Genomic DNA, 14829 nt, shown 5'->3' with positions numbered 1-14829 from the left:
TGGTTACTAGATGTCCACGTGTAAAGAAAGGCAGGCAAAGGACATTCCAGGGAAGGAGAGCAGCTTCAGCAAAGCCATGGAAGAACATTACTTCCACGTGGGGGCAGAGAATGGAAACCAAGCGGCAAGGACAGGAAACAGCTGTGGAAGGTGGGTAGTGGAGCAAGTTACTCAGGGTCTCCATTGCCACGTAAAGAGCTTGGACTCTAATTTTGCTGAGAGCAGAAATATCGCTAAGTTTTCTACGCAGGGAAGTGGCATCTGCAGATTAAAGACTTGGAGAGGCAGGTCCAGAACCCTGGGTAAGTGGGTGGGGACAGCAATAAAGAACAATCAGGAGTCAGGCTAGGAGACCATTAGGATAACACCTGGGAGATAATGGCAGCTTAATTTGTTATGGAGAGAGATGCTCAGAGCAAAATCAGGCTCTAACTGGAAAGACTGGGCGAATGGTCATGACGTTACCTGCGATAGAGAACGTAGGCAAAGTGACAAGGGTGAGACTTGGGTTTTAGGTGTGTTGAGCGTAGGCTGTTTGGAATGCCCTCTTGCAGTCTAACGTGCACATGAGCTGCAGCTCTGAAGCTCAGAGGAAAGAACTGGGAACAGACATAAGTTAGCAGTCAAGATGACGGCAGTTCTTGCACTTCCACTTTCTGGCAATATGGCTGACTCGGTAACATGAAAACCCTTCTTGGCTGGGCGTGGTGGCTCATGCCTGTAATCCTGGCACTCTGGGTTTCCCTGTTAGTGTTAGGTGTTCTCTCTGGTTTTCCAGACTACCTGTAGATATTTTTGAAGTCTGCCTTTTCCAACAGGTATGTTAGTAGCCGGAGCTGTGCTCACGTAGCTTTGTGTGCTAAGCGTTGCCTCTGCATGTGACAATCCAGAAACAGGCCTGCTTTGGATATAGTTGACTGAGTGGATGGATTAATGAATGAGTGAATCTTATCCAACCAACCCAGAGGGAATCAAGAGCGTGGCTTTAGTGTTACATCATCACCTGATGACCACGTTCAGTTCTGTTAAATTGGCTCTAATCTGTGCTCTGGTGTTGCAAGCAGAGCTGTTGCTCAGAGTGCACTAGCTGTTCTCCTGCAGTCTGGTTTCCAACAACAGGGTGCTGCCAATCACTGTCGTGTGAAGCAGTCTCAACAGCTCGGCTCCAAATGACCCGATGCGAAACTGTCTGGGCTGTGGGTTGGAATATTAAATGACATTGTGTTTCTGCCGCTAGCTGAGCTGCTTGAGTCACAGCTGCAGTAAAAATGTTTTAACAAAATTAAAATCTCAGTGGGGGAGGGGAGAGCAGAGAATAAAGAAGGTTGACCGATGCTGAGAGCAGCGGCAAGACAGGAGACGTGGGTACTGCCTGATCTCTGTATTTAATTATCAGAGGAAAGGAGAGATTTAGACTGAGAGGTCTGCATTTGTGATTTAAAATAGTCTACGTAGTCTAAAATCTGCTCCCCATTGCGTTGAGAAAAAAAAGATAAGGATTTTCTGAAAAATATATAGAGTAAATAGAAAGGGGCCAGAGGGCAAAGAAATAAAAGCTATCTCATCAGAGAGCAAACTGAAATAGATCAGTTGCTTCTTGTCACTTCCTATTTTCAAGCTAATGAATTACTTCTTAAGAGCCTGGCTCTGTGCACCGCTGGGTGGGGCCAGAGAAGGCCATCCCGATGGGCGTCTCCCGCAAATGGCAAGTGATTGCCATGATAAAACACTGCTGATTCCCGAGGGAATCAATGTGAATAATTCTTGTTGCTATAAAAAGTTAGAACTTGAAAAATCCCTGTGATCAGTTAGAGCCCTGATGAACACACTGTATTTTATTTTTACTCAAAGAAGTATTTTCAAGTGTCTCCTTGAGCAAAGGAAAGAAAGAAGGATCTGAAAACCCTACAACATAAGGTAGCTTTCTTTGCTTTGCTTCCAGAAAGGAAAAAATGCAAATAACTTGGCCCACTGCGTTCCAGGCCCTGGGGACACAAAGATTAGTGAGTGACTCACAAATGTACAAGGACACGCTGGAGCCCAGCATGAGGGTATCACAGAGTGTCAAAGAGCCCACAGGCAAGGACAGCCTGGCCCCAGGTGGCATTAGGGCCAGGTACAGAAGGTCACGATTCCACGTGCCTCTCTGCTTCCCTCTTTCCACTTTCTTTGCATACCCCTGTTTCTCTCAGTCTCTTTGCCCATCTCCTTTTCTCTCTACTCCTCTCCTCGACTCCATTCATTTATCCATCCATTCAGCTAACCCTGTTCAAAGTGCACCTACCTTGAGACCGGCTCCATGCAAAGCCAAGGGCGGGGGAAGGAAAGTCAAGAGACGTTCTCAGGCAGAGGAACCACACCTGTCACCTGCAAGGACACAGACTCACGGCAGGTGGGCTCTGTTCAGGTGTGAGGGGACTGGAGCCCTGGAGGCTTTGGGGGAGGAGTGACAAGAGATGGGAGAGAGCAGCCGGGGGAAGCAGATCGGTCCTAGTTCTATGGGCTGTGGAGGGCTGAGTTTCAGGCAGACAGAGTGACAGCTTTAAGGAAGGTCTCCCTGGCAGCAACCCGCAAGCCTGCCTAGACCCGTGACCCTTGACCTTTCCCCACCATACTATCCATGTTGCCACTCCCTGCATTTTTCTGTGTGTAACGAATGTCGGGACTTTCACCCTCAAGAGAGCGTATTGACATGGAAAGTGGGAGCATGACTTGAACCCACCGCAAGTTATCTCACACTACATTCATCACAACCTTCCGTGCTTCGGTTATGACTGCCTGGTCTGCTATGCGCCACGTAACTGATTATGGAAGAGTCATGACACCGTGGTTGAGCACTGGTAGAGCAAGATGGTCCCCTGTGCTCCGCAGACACCTGCGGGTTCCAAGGCAGCGTCGGGGGGAGCTAAGAAGACAGAGCTCTGACACCGCCCTGGCCCCCACTCACTCCAGCCGGAGGGCTGCGCTTTTATTAGCGTAGATCTTTCACCAAAATTTCGTTTCTGTCATGTGCTACATTGCTTTCAAACCAAAAAGCTTGCCATGGGTTAAAAGACAGGAGAGACTGGAGGCAGATACACCAAATAGGAGATAATTGTAATGATCTGGGAGAGAAATAATAAAATTAGTGCCACTAAATCTAGTTGAATGGATGAGTTAAAGCTCATAAACCAATGTGAGTCACATTCAAGATACAGCATAGGGTCTTTCCATAATCTATGTCACAGGAAACCACACCACTGATTTGTCTGGAATGAGATGCAGTACACATGAATGAATAAAATAGATGAGAGCAGTGATTCCCAGACTGTAATGTGTGGAGGCATCGCCTGGGTGTCTTGTTGGAATGTAGATTCTGATCCACAGGCTCGAGGCGGGGCAGCCTGAGAGTCTACATTTCTGACAAGTTCCCCGAAGATGTCAATGCTGCAGGTCTGTGGACCACACTGAGGAGCAAGGGACTAGGGCAGCAGTCCCCAACCTTTTTGGCACTGGGGACTGTTTTCATGGAAGACAATTTTTCCACAGATGGGAGGGTGGTGGGAGTGGTTTTGGAATGATTCAAGTGCATTATACTCATCATGCACTTTATTTCAATTATTATGACATTGTAATATATAATGAAATAATCATACAACTCACCATAGGTTGGGGACCCCTGTTAGAGAATCAGAGAATCCTACAAATAATTTAAAGATTTAAAAAATATCCGTAGCCTGGTGCACTTTGATATCAAAGACCTTTGTTTTTAAGTTCAGGATTCCCCACTTACAAGTTCTAGCTGGGCTCTCAGCTGTAACAGGACAGTGCACCTAAAGGAATTAGCACCCTGTCTTGCTCTTAGAAATACTTAGTAAATGTTAACTATTATTATTTTTTTTTCTAAAAGACAATTTTATGAAAGAGTGATCCACAAGCTCCTGTGGTGTTAGTTCAAAATGCAGAGGCCTGCACCCGGCATCAGATCTACTGGAGCAGAAGCTCTGCAGAAGGGCGGGCAATTTTAGCACACCCTTTGCACACAAGAGCTGAAGGAGCCTGCTGGAAGCCCTGTGAGTGCATGGCTGGACACGGTCAGAACTACTTCCACAGAGCACACACGTGGCATGCAGAGACAGACCCTGCAGCCCAGGCGTCCTGGAGCAGGTGAAAGGTGAAAGGTGAAAGACAGGCTGGCTGGGGAGGTTGGGGTGGAGACAGGAAGGGGACACCTTTCCACTGGGCTCCAGAGATCTAGAATGATGGCACTGTTAGAATTGAAGGAGGAATCTATGCCCTGCTTCAACATACTCCTTGTCAGGTAAGAAGCGCGTGTCCCAGGATGAAAAAAATACCATCTCGAGCCTTCTCTTCTCTACTTGCACGTAAGTTTTCTGGCCAAGATAAGTTAAGGGAACTGCATCTTTCCAGGCCAATTGTAGGCAAAGCTGACCCTGGGTTCTACATCAAAGTAGGTCCAAGTCGTTTCTGAGGCCTTTCAATTTTGCTTCACCCCCCTTGTATCCCACTTTTTAGGCCCACCCTCTCTTCTAATTCTCTGGTGCCTTGTGTCACCTCGTTTTTCCAAATCCCCACTGCAGTGTGTTCTCCCTTACGTACAATCTCTTGCCTCCCTCCTAGCGAGCACACGAACTTCTTTCACAGAGATGTAGCAGAAGCAGTTTCCTTTAGGGAAAACTGAAGGGCTGACCCAAAGTCCCACCTGGAAGGAATCAGCCAAACTCTATGACAAGGGGGACCAAAGCTGGCTCTACCTACCGAAAAAGCCAGGGCTTTACTCAGGAAACAGGCTGAACCCACTCAGACTCATGATTAAATGGTACGTGAGGTCACCAGAATGCCAAGGGGTGGCTAAGATAACTTTGGCCCAGAAAAAGGCAGGTGTTACTAGTTGTCTATCACAGCCATAGAAAAATCTCCAGAATGGTCTGAAAGAATATCTGTTTTTGCCAGTTGAACTTGTGCGTGAATCTGCCAGGGCCCAGCATTCATTCTTTAAAATCCCTTGCACCTATACATATAAGGCAGTCAGCAAATTATTGACCGAATATTTGTCATGTGGCATCATTCTAAGTTCTGGGAATGCTACTATTAATACATAAATTGCATTACATATTTTTTTGGAAACTGCATAAATAAATAAGTTAGTTTAGGTGATTATATAATCATATGCTCTGAAGAAGAGAATATTTGGATAACATGACGGGGCATGGAGTGGGGGTGGTTAGGAGAGCCTTTGAGTTGAGACCGACGGGAGGGGAAGGTGACAGCCACGTGAACATCCAAGGGAAGCGTGTTCCAGGCAGAAAGACAATAAGTGCACAGACTTTGAGATGGGACCCAGCTTAGCACGTTTCAGGGACGGAAAGAAGGCAGCCAATACATGTGTGTACTGAACGTGTATACACTGAATATCTCTTAGCAGACGAGATTGGGAGCGACCCTCGGCAGAATGTGGACTGAGGCATTAGCGCATCATCAATTACTTTTTTTTTTTTTTTGAGACAGAGTCTCGCTTTGTTGCCCAGGCTAGAATGAGTGCCGTGGCGTCAGCCTCGCTCACAGCAACCTCAGACTCCTGGGCTTAAGCGATCCTCCTGCCTCAGCCTCCTGAGAAGCTGGGACTACAGGCCTGAGCCACCATGCCCGGCTAATTTTTTCTATTTTTTCTTTTTTTTTAGTAGAGACGGGGGTCTCACTGTAGCTCAGGCTGGTCTAGAACTCCTGACCTTGAGCAATCCACCCGCCTCAGCCTCCCAGAGTGCTAGGATTACAGGCGTGAGCCACCGCGCCCGGTCTAATTACTTTTCCTTTAATTCAGTGAGTGTTCAGCGCGCGCCCGGCGGGCACCAGACTGGAAGCAGAGGATGCCACAGCAAGCTGCCAGGTGAGTCCAGCACTGCAGCGGGAGCGTCACGAGGGGCTGCGGCAGCTTCTTTCATTACAGAAACGAAGCCTAACTCCTCCACGGTGGTAAGTGTTTGCATAAGAGGTGACCTTTGAATCGAGCCTTTAAAGATGAACAGGATTTAGCAAGATTAATGGTTCCTGGCCATACCTCGGACTAGATATTCTGAAAAATCTTCCAGCTACGAAATACCAAAACTCTTGAATTAAATACAGTAAACATCCTTTGAAAACCAGGACCGTAGAAGGGTGTCTGTCAATGCCAGGAAGCCAGAGCCCTGGGGTGAGGCTGGGCCGGGGGGTGCGGAGGACAGGCCACAGGAGACAGAGCCTCCGAGGCTCACGGGAGTGACACCTGCCACAGAAAGCCAGAATCTCCTGAACAAGGTCGCAGAGAGACCTTCTGTGTCCTTAGCAAAGGCAGAGCACCTAGAGATGTAAGTTGTTCATCTCAGCACAGGCGCCGGGGCAGAAAAAGAGGAAGGAGCTAGGCCCTAGGGCGAGCTCACCTCTCACCAGACTGGGCTCTGAGGGCACAGCGACTCAGCTTCCACAGGGGACCCCCGGGCGCGGGAACGGCGGCCCCACACGCTTCAGGAAGGCGAGGCAGAGTGTGGGCTGGAATTAGAAGGCTCGTTTCAGATGCAGGTGGTTAGCGCCACCCTTAAGGTTTGTGCATTTCTCAGTGTGTAAATGACATCTGAATAAAATTTTTTTCAAAGAAGGAAAGAAGAAGAAGGAAGAGGAGGAGGAGGAAGAGAAGGAAAAGAAGTAGAAGTGGTTAAACGTTCAGATCTCCTCCCCAGTTTGTGAATCTGGACAAGCTCCCTGTCATGGACTGAATGTGTCCCCCCCAGACTCATATGTTGAAACCTTGCGCCCCCCAATGTGATATTACAAGGTGGGGCTTTGGGAAGGTGAGGAGGCCATGAGGGTGGAGCTCTCATGGATGGGATTAGTGCCCTTCTAACGGGGACCCCAGAGAGCTCCCTCACCCTCTTCTCACCCTGTGGGGACACAACGAAAGGACAGCATTCTGTAACCCGGAAGAGAACCTTCCCCAGAACCGGAGCTTGCTGGCATCCTGATCTCAGACTTCCAACCTCCAGAACTGCGAGGAATAAATTTCTGTTTATAAGCCAGTCTGCGGTGCTTTGCTGTAGCAGCCAGAACGGACGGAGACAGCCCCCTGGACTGGAGGTTTCCTCTCTGCAGAGGGTAAGAGAGTCTCTGTGCTGGGGCCTCAGGCGTGGTCGAGGGTACAAGCACCGTGCAGGAAGAAAAGCTGAGTGTGTGAAGCAGGGTACGGTGAACCCCACAGCTTTTCCCTCCCACTTGATTCCTAGAACTTGGCAGCTGGGGGCGAAAGATAACGACACTGGAGACTCAATAAAGTGGCCCCTCCACATAAAGGGAAGATAAATCCTGCCCATGTGCTCAGAGCTTCCAGTCAGCTTTGTAGTCTCCCTCTCTTAAGTCTGAGCAGACAACCTAAGATGACTAGACATCTAAGGAAAACCCCCAATGCAGAATATAAAGACCCCCACATACAATAAAAAATGCAAAAGCAATAGATAACAATAGAGACCAAACAGGGAGAATAAAACTTTTTTTCTTTTTTTCTTTTTTTTTTTGGAGACAAGGTCTTACTTTGTCACATGGGCCAGAGTGCAGTGGTGTCATCAAAGCTCACTGAAACCTCAAACTCCTGGGTGCAAGCGTTTCTCCTGCCTCAGCCTTCCGAGTAGCTGAAACTACAAGTGAACACCACCAAGCCTGGCTAATTTTTCTATTTTTAGTAGAGATGGGGGTCTCACTCTTGCTCAGGCTGGTCTTGAACTCCTGGCCTCAAGTGATCCTCCTGTCTCAGCCTCCCAAAGTGCTAGGATTACAAGTGTGAGCCTCTGTGCACCTGGTCCAAAACTTTTTAAAGTTAAAAAAAAAAAAAAAAAACCTTTAGACATGAGATATCGATTGCAACCATGAAATAAGAACAGGATGCTAGAAAAAGAAATATTTAGAGAACAACAAAAAGAAGAGGCCTTAAAAATTAAAAATGTGAAAGCAGAAATGAAACTCTCAACAGAATTAAACGTAAAGTTAAATTTTTCCATACAGCAAAGCAAAAATGACAGAGGTGGAATGTAAGAAGGAAACATTACAACATTAGAGGGCCAGTCCATGAGGCACAATATTTAATAGTCGTTCCTGGAAGGGAAAACAGAGCACGCTGAGTAAACGCTTTAGGAAACAAGGAGTTGTGAAAATGACAGGAGTTTTAGGGGGAAAAAAAAAACACAGAGAATTTCCAAAAATGAAAAATACATAAAATTAAAATTTAAAAAAAGTCAGTAGAGCGATGTCTTTACAATTCTGAAGGAAAATTCTATACCCAGCTAAACTGTTAAGACACTATCAGACTAGGATAAAGAGATTTTCAACAGTTAAGCTTTCAAACAGTTTACCTCCCACACACCCTTTCTGATGAAGCTACTGTAGGATGTGGCCCATCAAAATCAAACAGTAAACCAAGGAGATATGGGAAACAGATAGCAGGAGGTCCAAAATAGGAGAGAGGCAAGGGAATCCTCAGGAGGATGCTGAAAGGGGGTACCAGGATGACAGCTGTGTACGAGATGCAGAGGAAACCCGTCTGTATCAGAGCAGTGTGGCTCAAGGGATGCCACACTCATAGCTGTCATCACAAGATCCCTGACATCATTCTACTCTCTCTTTTTGTCAGCACATCTCACCATATTCTTATATGTACTTGACTTTTCCTGACCATTGCTATATAAATTCCTGTTTTCCCCTTTATATCCTGTTGCTTGGATCGACTAAAAAACTCATTCATCCCAAGATATTTTGACCTACTTCTGAGAGGTGGAGGTAGGTCTTGTGATCTTAGAAGCAGAAAATACAGGGCATCCCATTCCCTTTGATCCTATTTTTTATGACAATCTATAAATTCCACCCGGTAGCCCTGCCACATGTCCTAACTGGTGAGCCATGTGTTTCTCAGAACTCAATCACTTTCCTAGAATCAGACTTAGTAAAATATCTACACATCTACTTGTAAATTATAAGCTCCTGTATTAGGATGTATAATGATTAAAACATCACCTGTTGGGGACCTTATAACAAATAAGGTTGGTAAACACGGTTGTCTTGTGTGCAGTGACACAGCCCCGCAACATACAGTGACATCCAAGCCTGCACACGTGATGCCCTTTCAGACCGTCCTCATTCCGTTCTGATGTCCCCCAGTTGTTTTTGGAAGTATTTTGAAACATTATCATTTTGTTAAAAAATATTCTATTTGGGGACATAAGTAAAAATTTCTTCTCTACAAACTTCAGCTGTAAAATGTATTGGGAGGCTGAGATCATCGAAGTTGGGGATATGAAAAGTCCAGCCATCTCCTAACAGGAAGACGTCACCAGGCAAGTACCCTGCCAGTCCCCTGATGCCCTGGAAATCCTTTCAATTCCATTGTCCCAGAGCTGAATCCAAGCCAGCCTCAGCGAGGGGGCTGCTTACAGTCGGGTTTGTTCCTGGGGATTTCCACCGTATCAAATAAAGGCTACCTCCGCGAAGGAGAGGGGAGGCTTAGTGAGGAATCTATCAGTTGCTAATAACAGATGCTGAAGGGATGTTTTTTTCCCCTCTTATCTGATTGGTCAGTTTGAATTTGATGATTCAAGTGGTTCCAGGAAATCAGATTCCTGACTTCAATCTGCGCCATCCTGAGTCTCAGCCACGGGATTCTGTCCGTATGGCTGCACTGAGCAGTGGCACAAAGTCACTCGAGGGCAATTACAGCATAAATTTTACCGGGTGCGTCCTATTTTAGAGCCTGTAGCATTAGGAGAAATTCTGCCAAGAAATTCTACTGCAGTCTTAAATGAATTAATATAACCCCGTCCCATGCAATTTATTAACCACTGTTATGTTTCAGGTTGGAAGTTTGCCAAGAAAATCAAGTCCTGGGTGTCTCTCTTTATAGCTATACTTTCAAGGGTTGAAGGGATTATATAACTGAATTGAATCATGATTTGCTCATTGATATCAAGCTATTTCAAAGGGCTTAAATAACTGAGTTACTTTTCAAATTTGAGACTAAGTGAAATCATTAAAATTATGAAACATTCACTTTGTAATTTAATAAATGCCTGATGATGATAATGGCTTATTTTCAAATGAAGCCTGTTGTTTTTTTTTTTTTAAAGCAGGATCTGAAATCATTAGGTACATGACCTAAATGATTATACGCTTGGTCAGAGTTTGAGCCGAAGGAAGACTTATGCGATTGATAAAAATCAGACATTTTGGAGTGTAGTTGCAGCTTCTCCCAGGGGTGGGGAACCTGCAGCCTTCTGGTTTCAAGATTATTCCTTTTTAAGCACCAAAGTATCTGTTCTTTTTAAAGAAGGGTGGTTTCTGTTTTTGTTTTTGTTTTTTTTGAGACAGAGTCTCACTCTGTTGCCCGGGCTAGAGTGCTGTGGAGTCAGTCTCCCTCACAGCAAACCTCAAACCCCTGGGCTCAAATGATCCTCCTGCCTCAGCCTCCTGAGTAGCTGGGACTACAGGTATACACCACCACACCCAGCTAATTTTTTCCAGTTTTAGTAGAGACAGGGTCTCGCTCTTCCTCAGGCTGGTTTCCAACTCCTGACCTCAAGCGATCCTCCCGCCTCAGCCTCCCAGAGTGCTAGGATTACAGGCGTGAGCCACCGCGCCGGGCCCCACTTTCTTTCCTTATCTCTCCATACACCTTTCCAGGGAGATCATATTATGACCAAGGCTTCAGGTACTAAATGCATGCAGTTATCTCCCTGGTCTAGGATTACAGCCCTGATACTTTTTTTGGGCCCCAGGCTCTTATGCACAGTTTACACCTTAAGCTCGACATGTCTAAACCTCAGTTCAGTATCTTCTTCCCCAAGCATTCATGTTCTCCTGCACACATTCATCCACTCATGCAAATAGTTCTTGGGCTCCAGATACCTCACTAGGCACCACAAAAGAATCATGAGCAAGATATATATGGTCCCTGCCTTCACCAAGCTTACAGTCTAGTGAAGTATACTCTCAAATAAAGCAGAAAATTTCCAGAGGCCCAGGACAACAAATTTTTTTAAAAAGACCCTAACAAATACATATATATATACATAAAATGAGATATCAAAACATTGGGGTTTGATATATTGGGGTTTTTTTTTGGGGGGGGTAAGGCCACATTCAGAGCAATAGTAATAGAATGACAATAAGACTTTCAGTACCAGCCTCAAATACATGAAGACCATGGAGGAATTCCTTAAACATTGTGAAAGGGAGAATACTAAATCCTCTAAACTATCAATGTCAGTGTTACTAGTCAGAAAAAGAGCCAATAGGATGCGTTTATAAATATAGAAAGAGATTCATTTTAAGGAATTGGGTCACGCAATTATGGAGGCCTGAAGTCCGAAGTCTGCAGGGTGGGCCGGAAGGCTGGAGGCCTCCCGGCAGTTTCCTCTTCCTCGGGGGAGGTCGGTCTTGTTCTACCCAGGCCTTGAACAGACAGGATGAGGCCAACCTACTTTTCTCAAAGTCCACCTACGATGTGAGTCTCATTCGAAATCACCCTCGCAGAGGTATCAGAACAATGACACGCACCTGGCCCAGCCAGGCCAGCCTCCCCAGCAGCTGAACACACACCGGCCACCCCACCTGGCTTGATTTCCTTAGTTTTTATCTATTGTTCTTTTTCTGTTCCAGGATCTCGCCCACGTTACCACGTTACATTTAGTCGTCATGGATCCTCATTTTATTTTGATAACTGTGCAAATCTCACCCTGATTCAATTGCGCTGAGAATAAAACAAATCGAATTCAGAGCAAGCAGAGGGAGCTGGGGTTGGAAAGGGCGCAAGAGAAAGACAAGGGCTCCCCCTCGTGTTTAGACGAGGTAATAGCACCTTGACTTTCCAAAAGTTATTTTGGAAATGATAATAAACATCACTGTTTTGCTGTCACCAATAGTAACCACAGTCAATTACTAACAGAAATGGCTAACAACCAAGTGCCCTTGAAGAGAGAGACACAGCCTCGGACCGGAGGGATGCACGTAAAACACCTGCAGAGTTGGCTCTCTGCATTCATCAGGATTAAGGAACCTAAAAGGCGAGCCATTCGATCCCCATACGTATTATTATTCTAAGTGGCTGGCTGTCTACTAGTTTTGATGAGAGTGTAGTTAGCTCACTCCTCTCACTCCCCACTCCCCGATTAACTGGGTTCGGATTTCGGCTATTCAAACAGTTGGCCATAGTGAAAGATCAGGAGGAAGCCTGTGGAATGACCACCACGAAGACGGACAGAAACGAGACCGCCGTGTAGAAATGGACGCGGTGAGAGTTTACGGGCTATGCAGGTGGGCACAGCGGTGGGGGGGAGAGGGCTTTGCAACTTGACTGAGTCAGATCCTGAGTCTGCTACTTGCTAGCTATGTGCCGCTGGGACCAGTTGCTTGCCCTGGGTAAGCCAAAATGGCCTTGTATGAAAAGTGAGAAAAAATATAGTATCTACCTCACAGGGCTTTGAGATCACCTGAGAGGGTGCACGTCCACGCCCAGCGCTTCACAAAGGGTTGCTATTGTTAGTTAGCATTATCGCCCCAGCTAACCACATTCCTCACCCTTTGAAGGGCTTTGCTCTGCTCTCTTTTGGACAATGAAACCTAAATAGCTGAATTCTGCAAGAGTAAAATGTTTCAACAAATGAAAATAACTATTAAAACCAGCCATTCTCTCTAGCCCTACTAAACCTGATGTCTTGTCTGCTCTATTATTGGGGGGGGGGTTCATCAGTCCTGTAATATTAATTAATATAAGAGAAGTGATTGCTCCTTTATAAGGAATTCAAAAATCTGTGTGTACGACTTACACTGAATCCACTTGCAATGTTCTAAACATTTACAATTACTTTTTAACAATGCTATGTTACGTTTACTTAGATTTTCTATGCATTTTTTATTTGATTATTTAATTAGGAATTTACTTAATTGGGAATTAATTAATTAGGAAGTCTATAAAATCAACAACAGGAGAAATTTGTTCAAAGGATATTGTTACTTCACATTTCTATGAAAAAGGATGTCATCTTAGTCAATTTTCAGAGCAGCTCTATCTTCAAGGTGTAAAGATATGAACGCTGGTTCTAAAAATTTCTAAAAGGGCAAAAAAAGAAGGATGTCTACCACTGAAGTTTGAATTTTCTCCCATCCAAGTACTAACCAGGCCCGACCCTGCTTAGCTTCCGAGATCAGACAAGATCGGGTGCGTTCAGGGTGGTATGGCTGTAGATCAGTTTTCTAATTAAAACCAGTTTTCATGTTATTTTAAAGTAATGAGGATAAAGAAACTCCTATAAAAACTCTTTTTGTAAAAGGCTTTAACAGATTTTGCTCACACTTATTTAGTAGCCACAATCTCCTTTATTGCCTACAAAACCAATATGTTTAACTTAATTGCAAAATTATATAAATTATGTTAGGAGGAGTGGTTTTGTTCTCCGTCCACAGCTTAGGGCTGTGCAAAATAAGTGAAACCTACAGAAGCCTCACTAACTTGCTGTAGAATGAAAATAGGTAGAAAGATCTGATATTTAGATTAAAAATGTAAATAAGAATTCCTTACTTCTGTTTACCTTACTTCTTTCTAAGAGAATACTTAGAGAGTAAAATAAAAACATGCTCAGGGCTCTGAAAAGGAAAGAGAAGCAAATGTTCTGCATGAGGTCTCTCCTACCCTCTCCACTTCACCATTTTCCTATAGAATTAAACACATCATCTTGCATTTATGCGAACCACCTGAAATCCTTTTTGGAACAAAACAGGCTGTAAGACTACAAATCCAGTTGGTGCAATTGAGCATCATACATAGATCTAAACTTTCTGGCAACCGGGACAAAAATACAAACATGGTAAAGCACTTAGGTCTTGTATCCACGAGGGGGCGCCCTCAGCTCCTCAAGAGAGATGTCAACAGAAAAGAACCCAAATTCTGTAAAATAATTAAAAGAGGTTTATTCTGAGCCCCCTAAGTGTGACCATGGCCTGGAGAGCCACGCCCAGGAAGCCTTGAGCAAGTGCTCTCGCGGTGGCTGGGTTACAGTTTGGTTTTGTACATTTCAGGGAGACGGGAATTACACGTAAAGTCTTAAATCGTGTACGTACCTCGGTTTGGCCTGAAAAAGCGGGACATCTCGAAGCAGGGGATTAATAGGTTATAGGTGGGTTTAAAGATTCTTTGATGTGTAATTGGTTAAAGAAATGAAGCTTTGTCTAAAGGCTTAGAATGTTTTAAATTAAGATAAGGGCTTCTGTTAATCAGACACAAGCCACAGGACACTTGCCCAGACTCAAGCAATCTGTTAAGTAAACTGATGACCCGCAGGTGTGGTTTAACCTGTCTTGCCTGGCGTTAGGCCTGTTGATGATTTGGTATCTAATTGCTTCAAAGAATAACTGCAAAAGGGATGGGGCATATCCAGGCGTGTCTGACCTCCCTTCTCCTCGCGGTCTGCAGCTCAGCTGTAAGGTTTTTTTATTTTGGGGTGGGTCCCCTTGGCCAAGAAGGGGTCCATTGAATCGGCTGCTGGTGGTGGGGCTTAAGCTTTTATTTTAGTTCACAGAGAGGACAATGTTCCAATACTGCATTCTGGAAAACAGTTCTCACACGGGCCTTTGTATGCGGGCTGCTGAGGCACGTAACGAACAATGCTCTTGATAACTTTACACCAGACGCAGAAGCAGCTTTTTTTTCTTTATAAAACCCTTGATAAAGTCAAAAAACATTAAAGTAAAATCCATAAACATGCTTCCTGTGGCCCAAATATCTAAACTTACGACGACATGACTGAGAAGGTTAAATGAAGACTG

Source organism: Lemur catta, chromosome 19, assembly GCF_020740605.2.
Source record: "Lemur catta isolate mLemCat1 chromosome 19, mLemCat1.pri, whole genome shotgun sequence".
In the NCBI taxonomy this organism is placed as follows: domain Eukaryota; kingdom Metazoa; phylum Chordata; class Mammalia; order Primates; family Lemuridae; genus Lemur; species Lemur catta.
The sequence above is the reverse complement of the archived record's forward strand: the minus strand, read 5'-3'. Positions refer to the sequence as shown.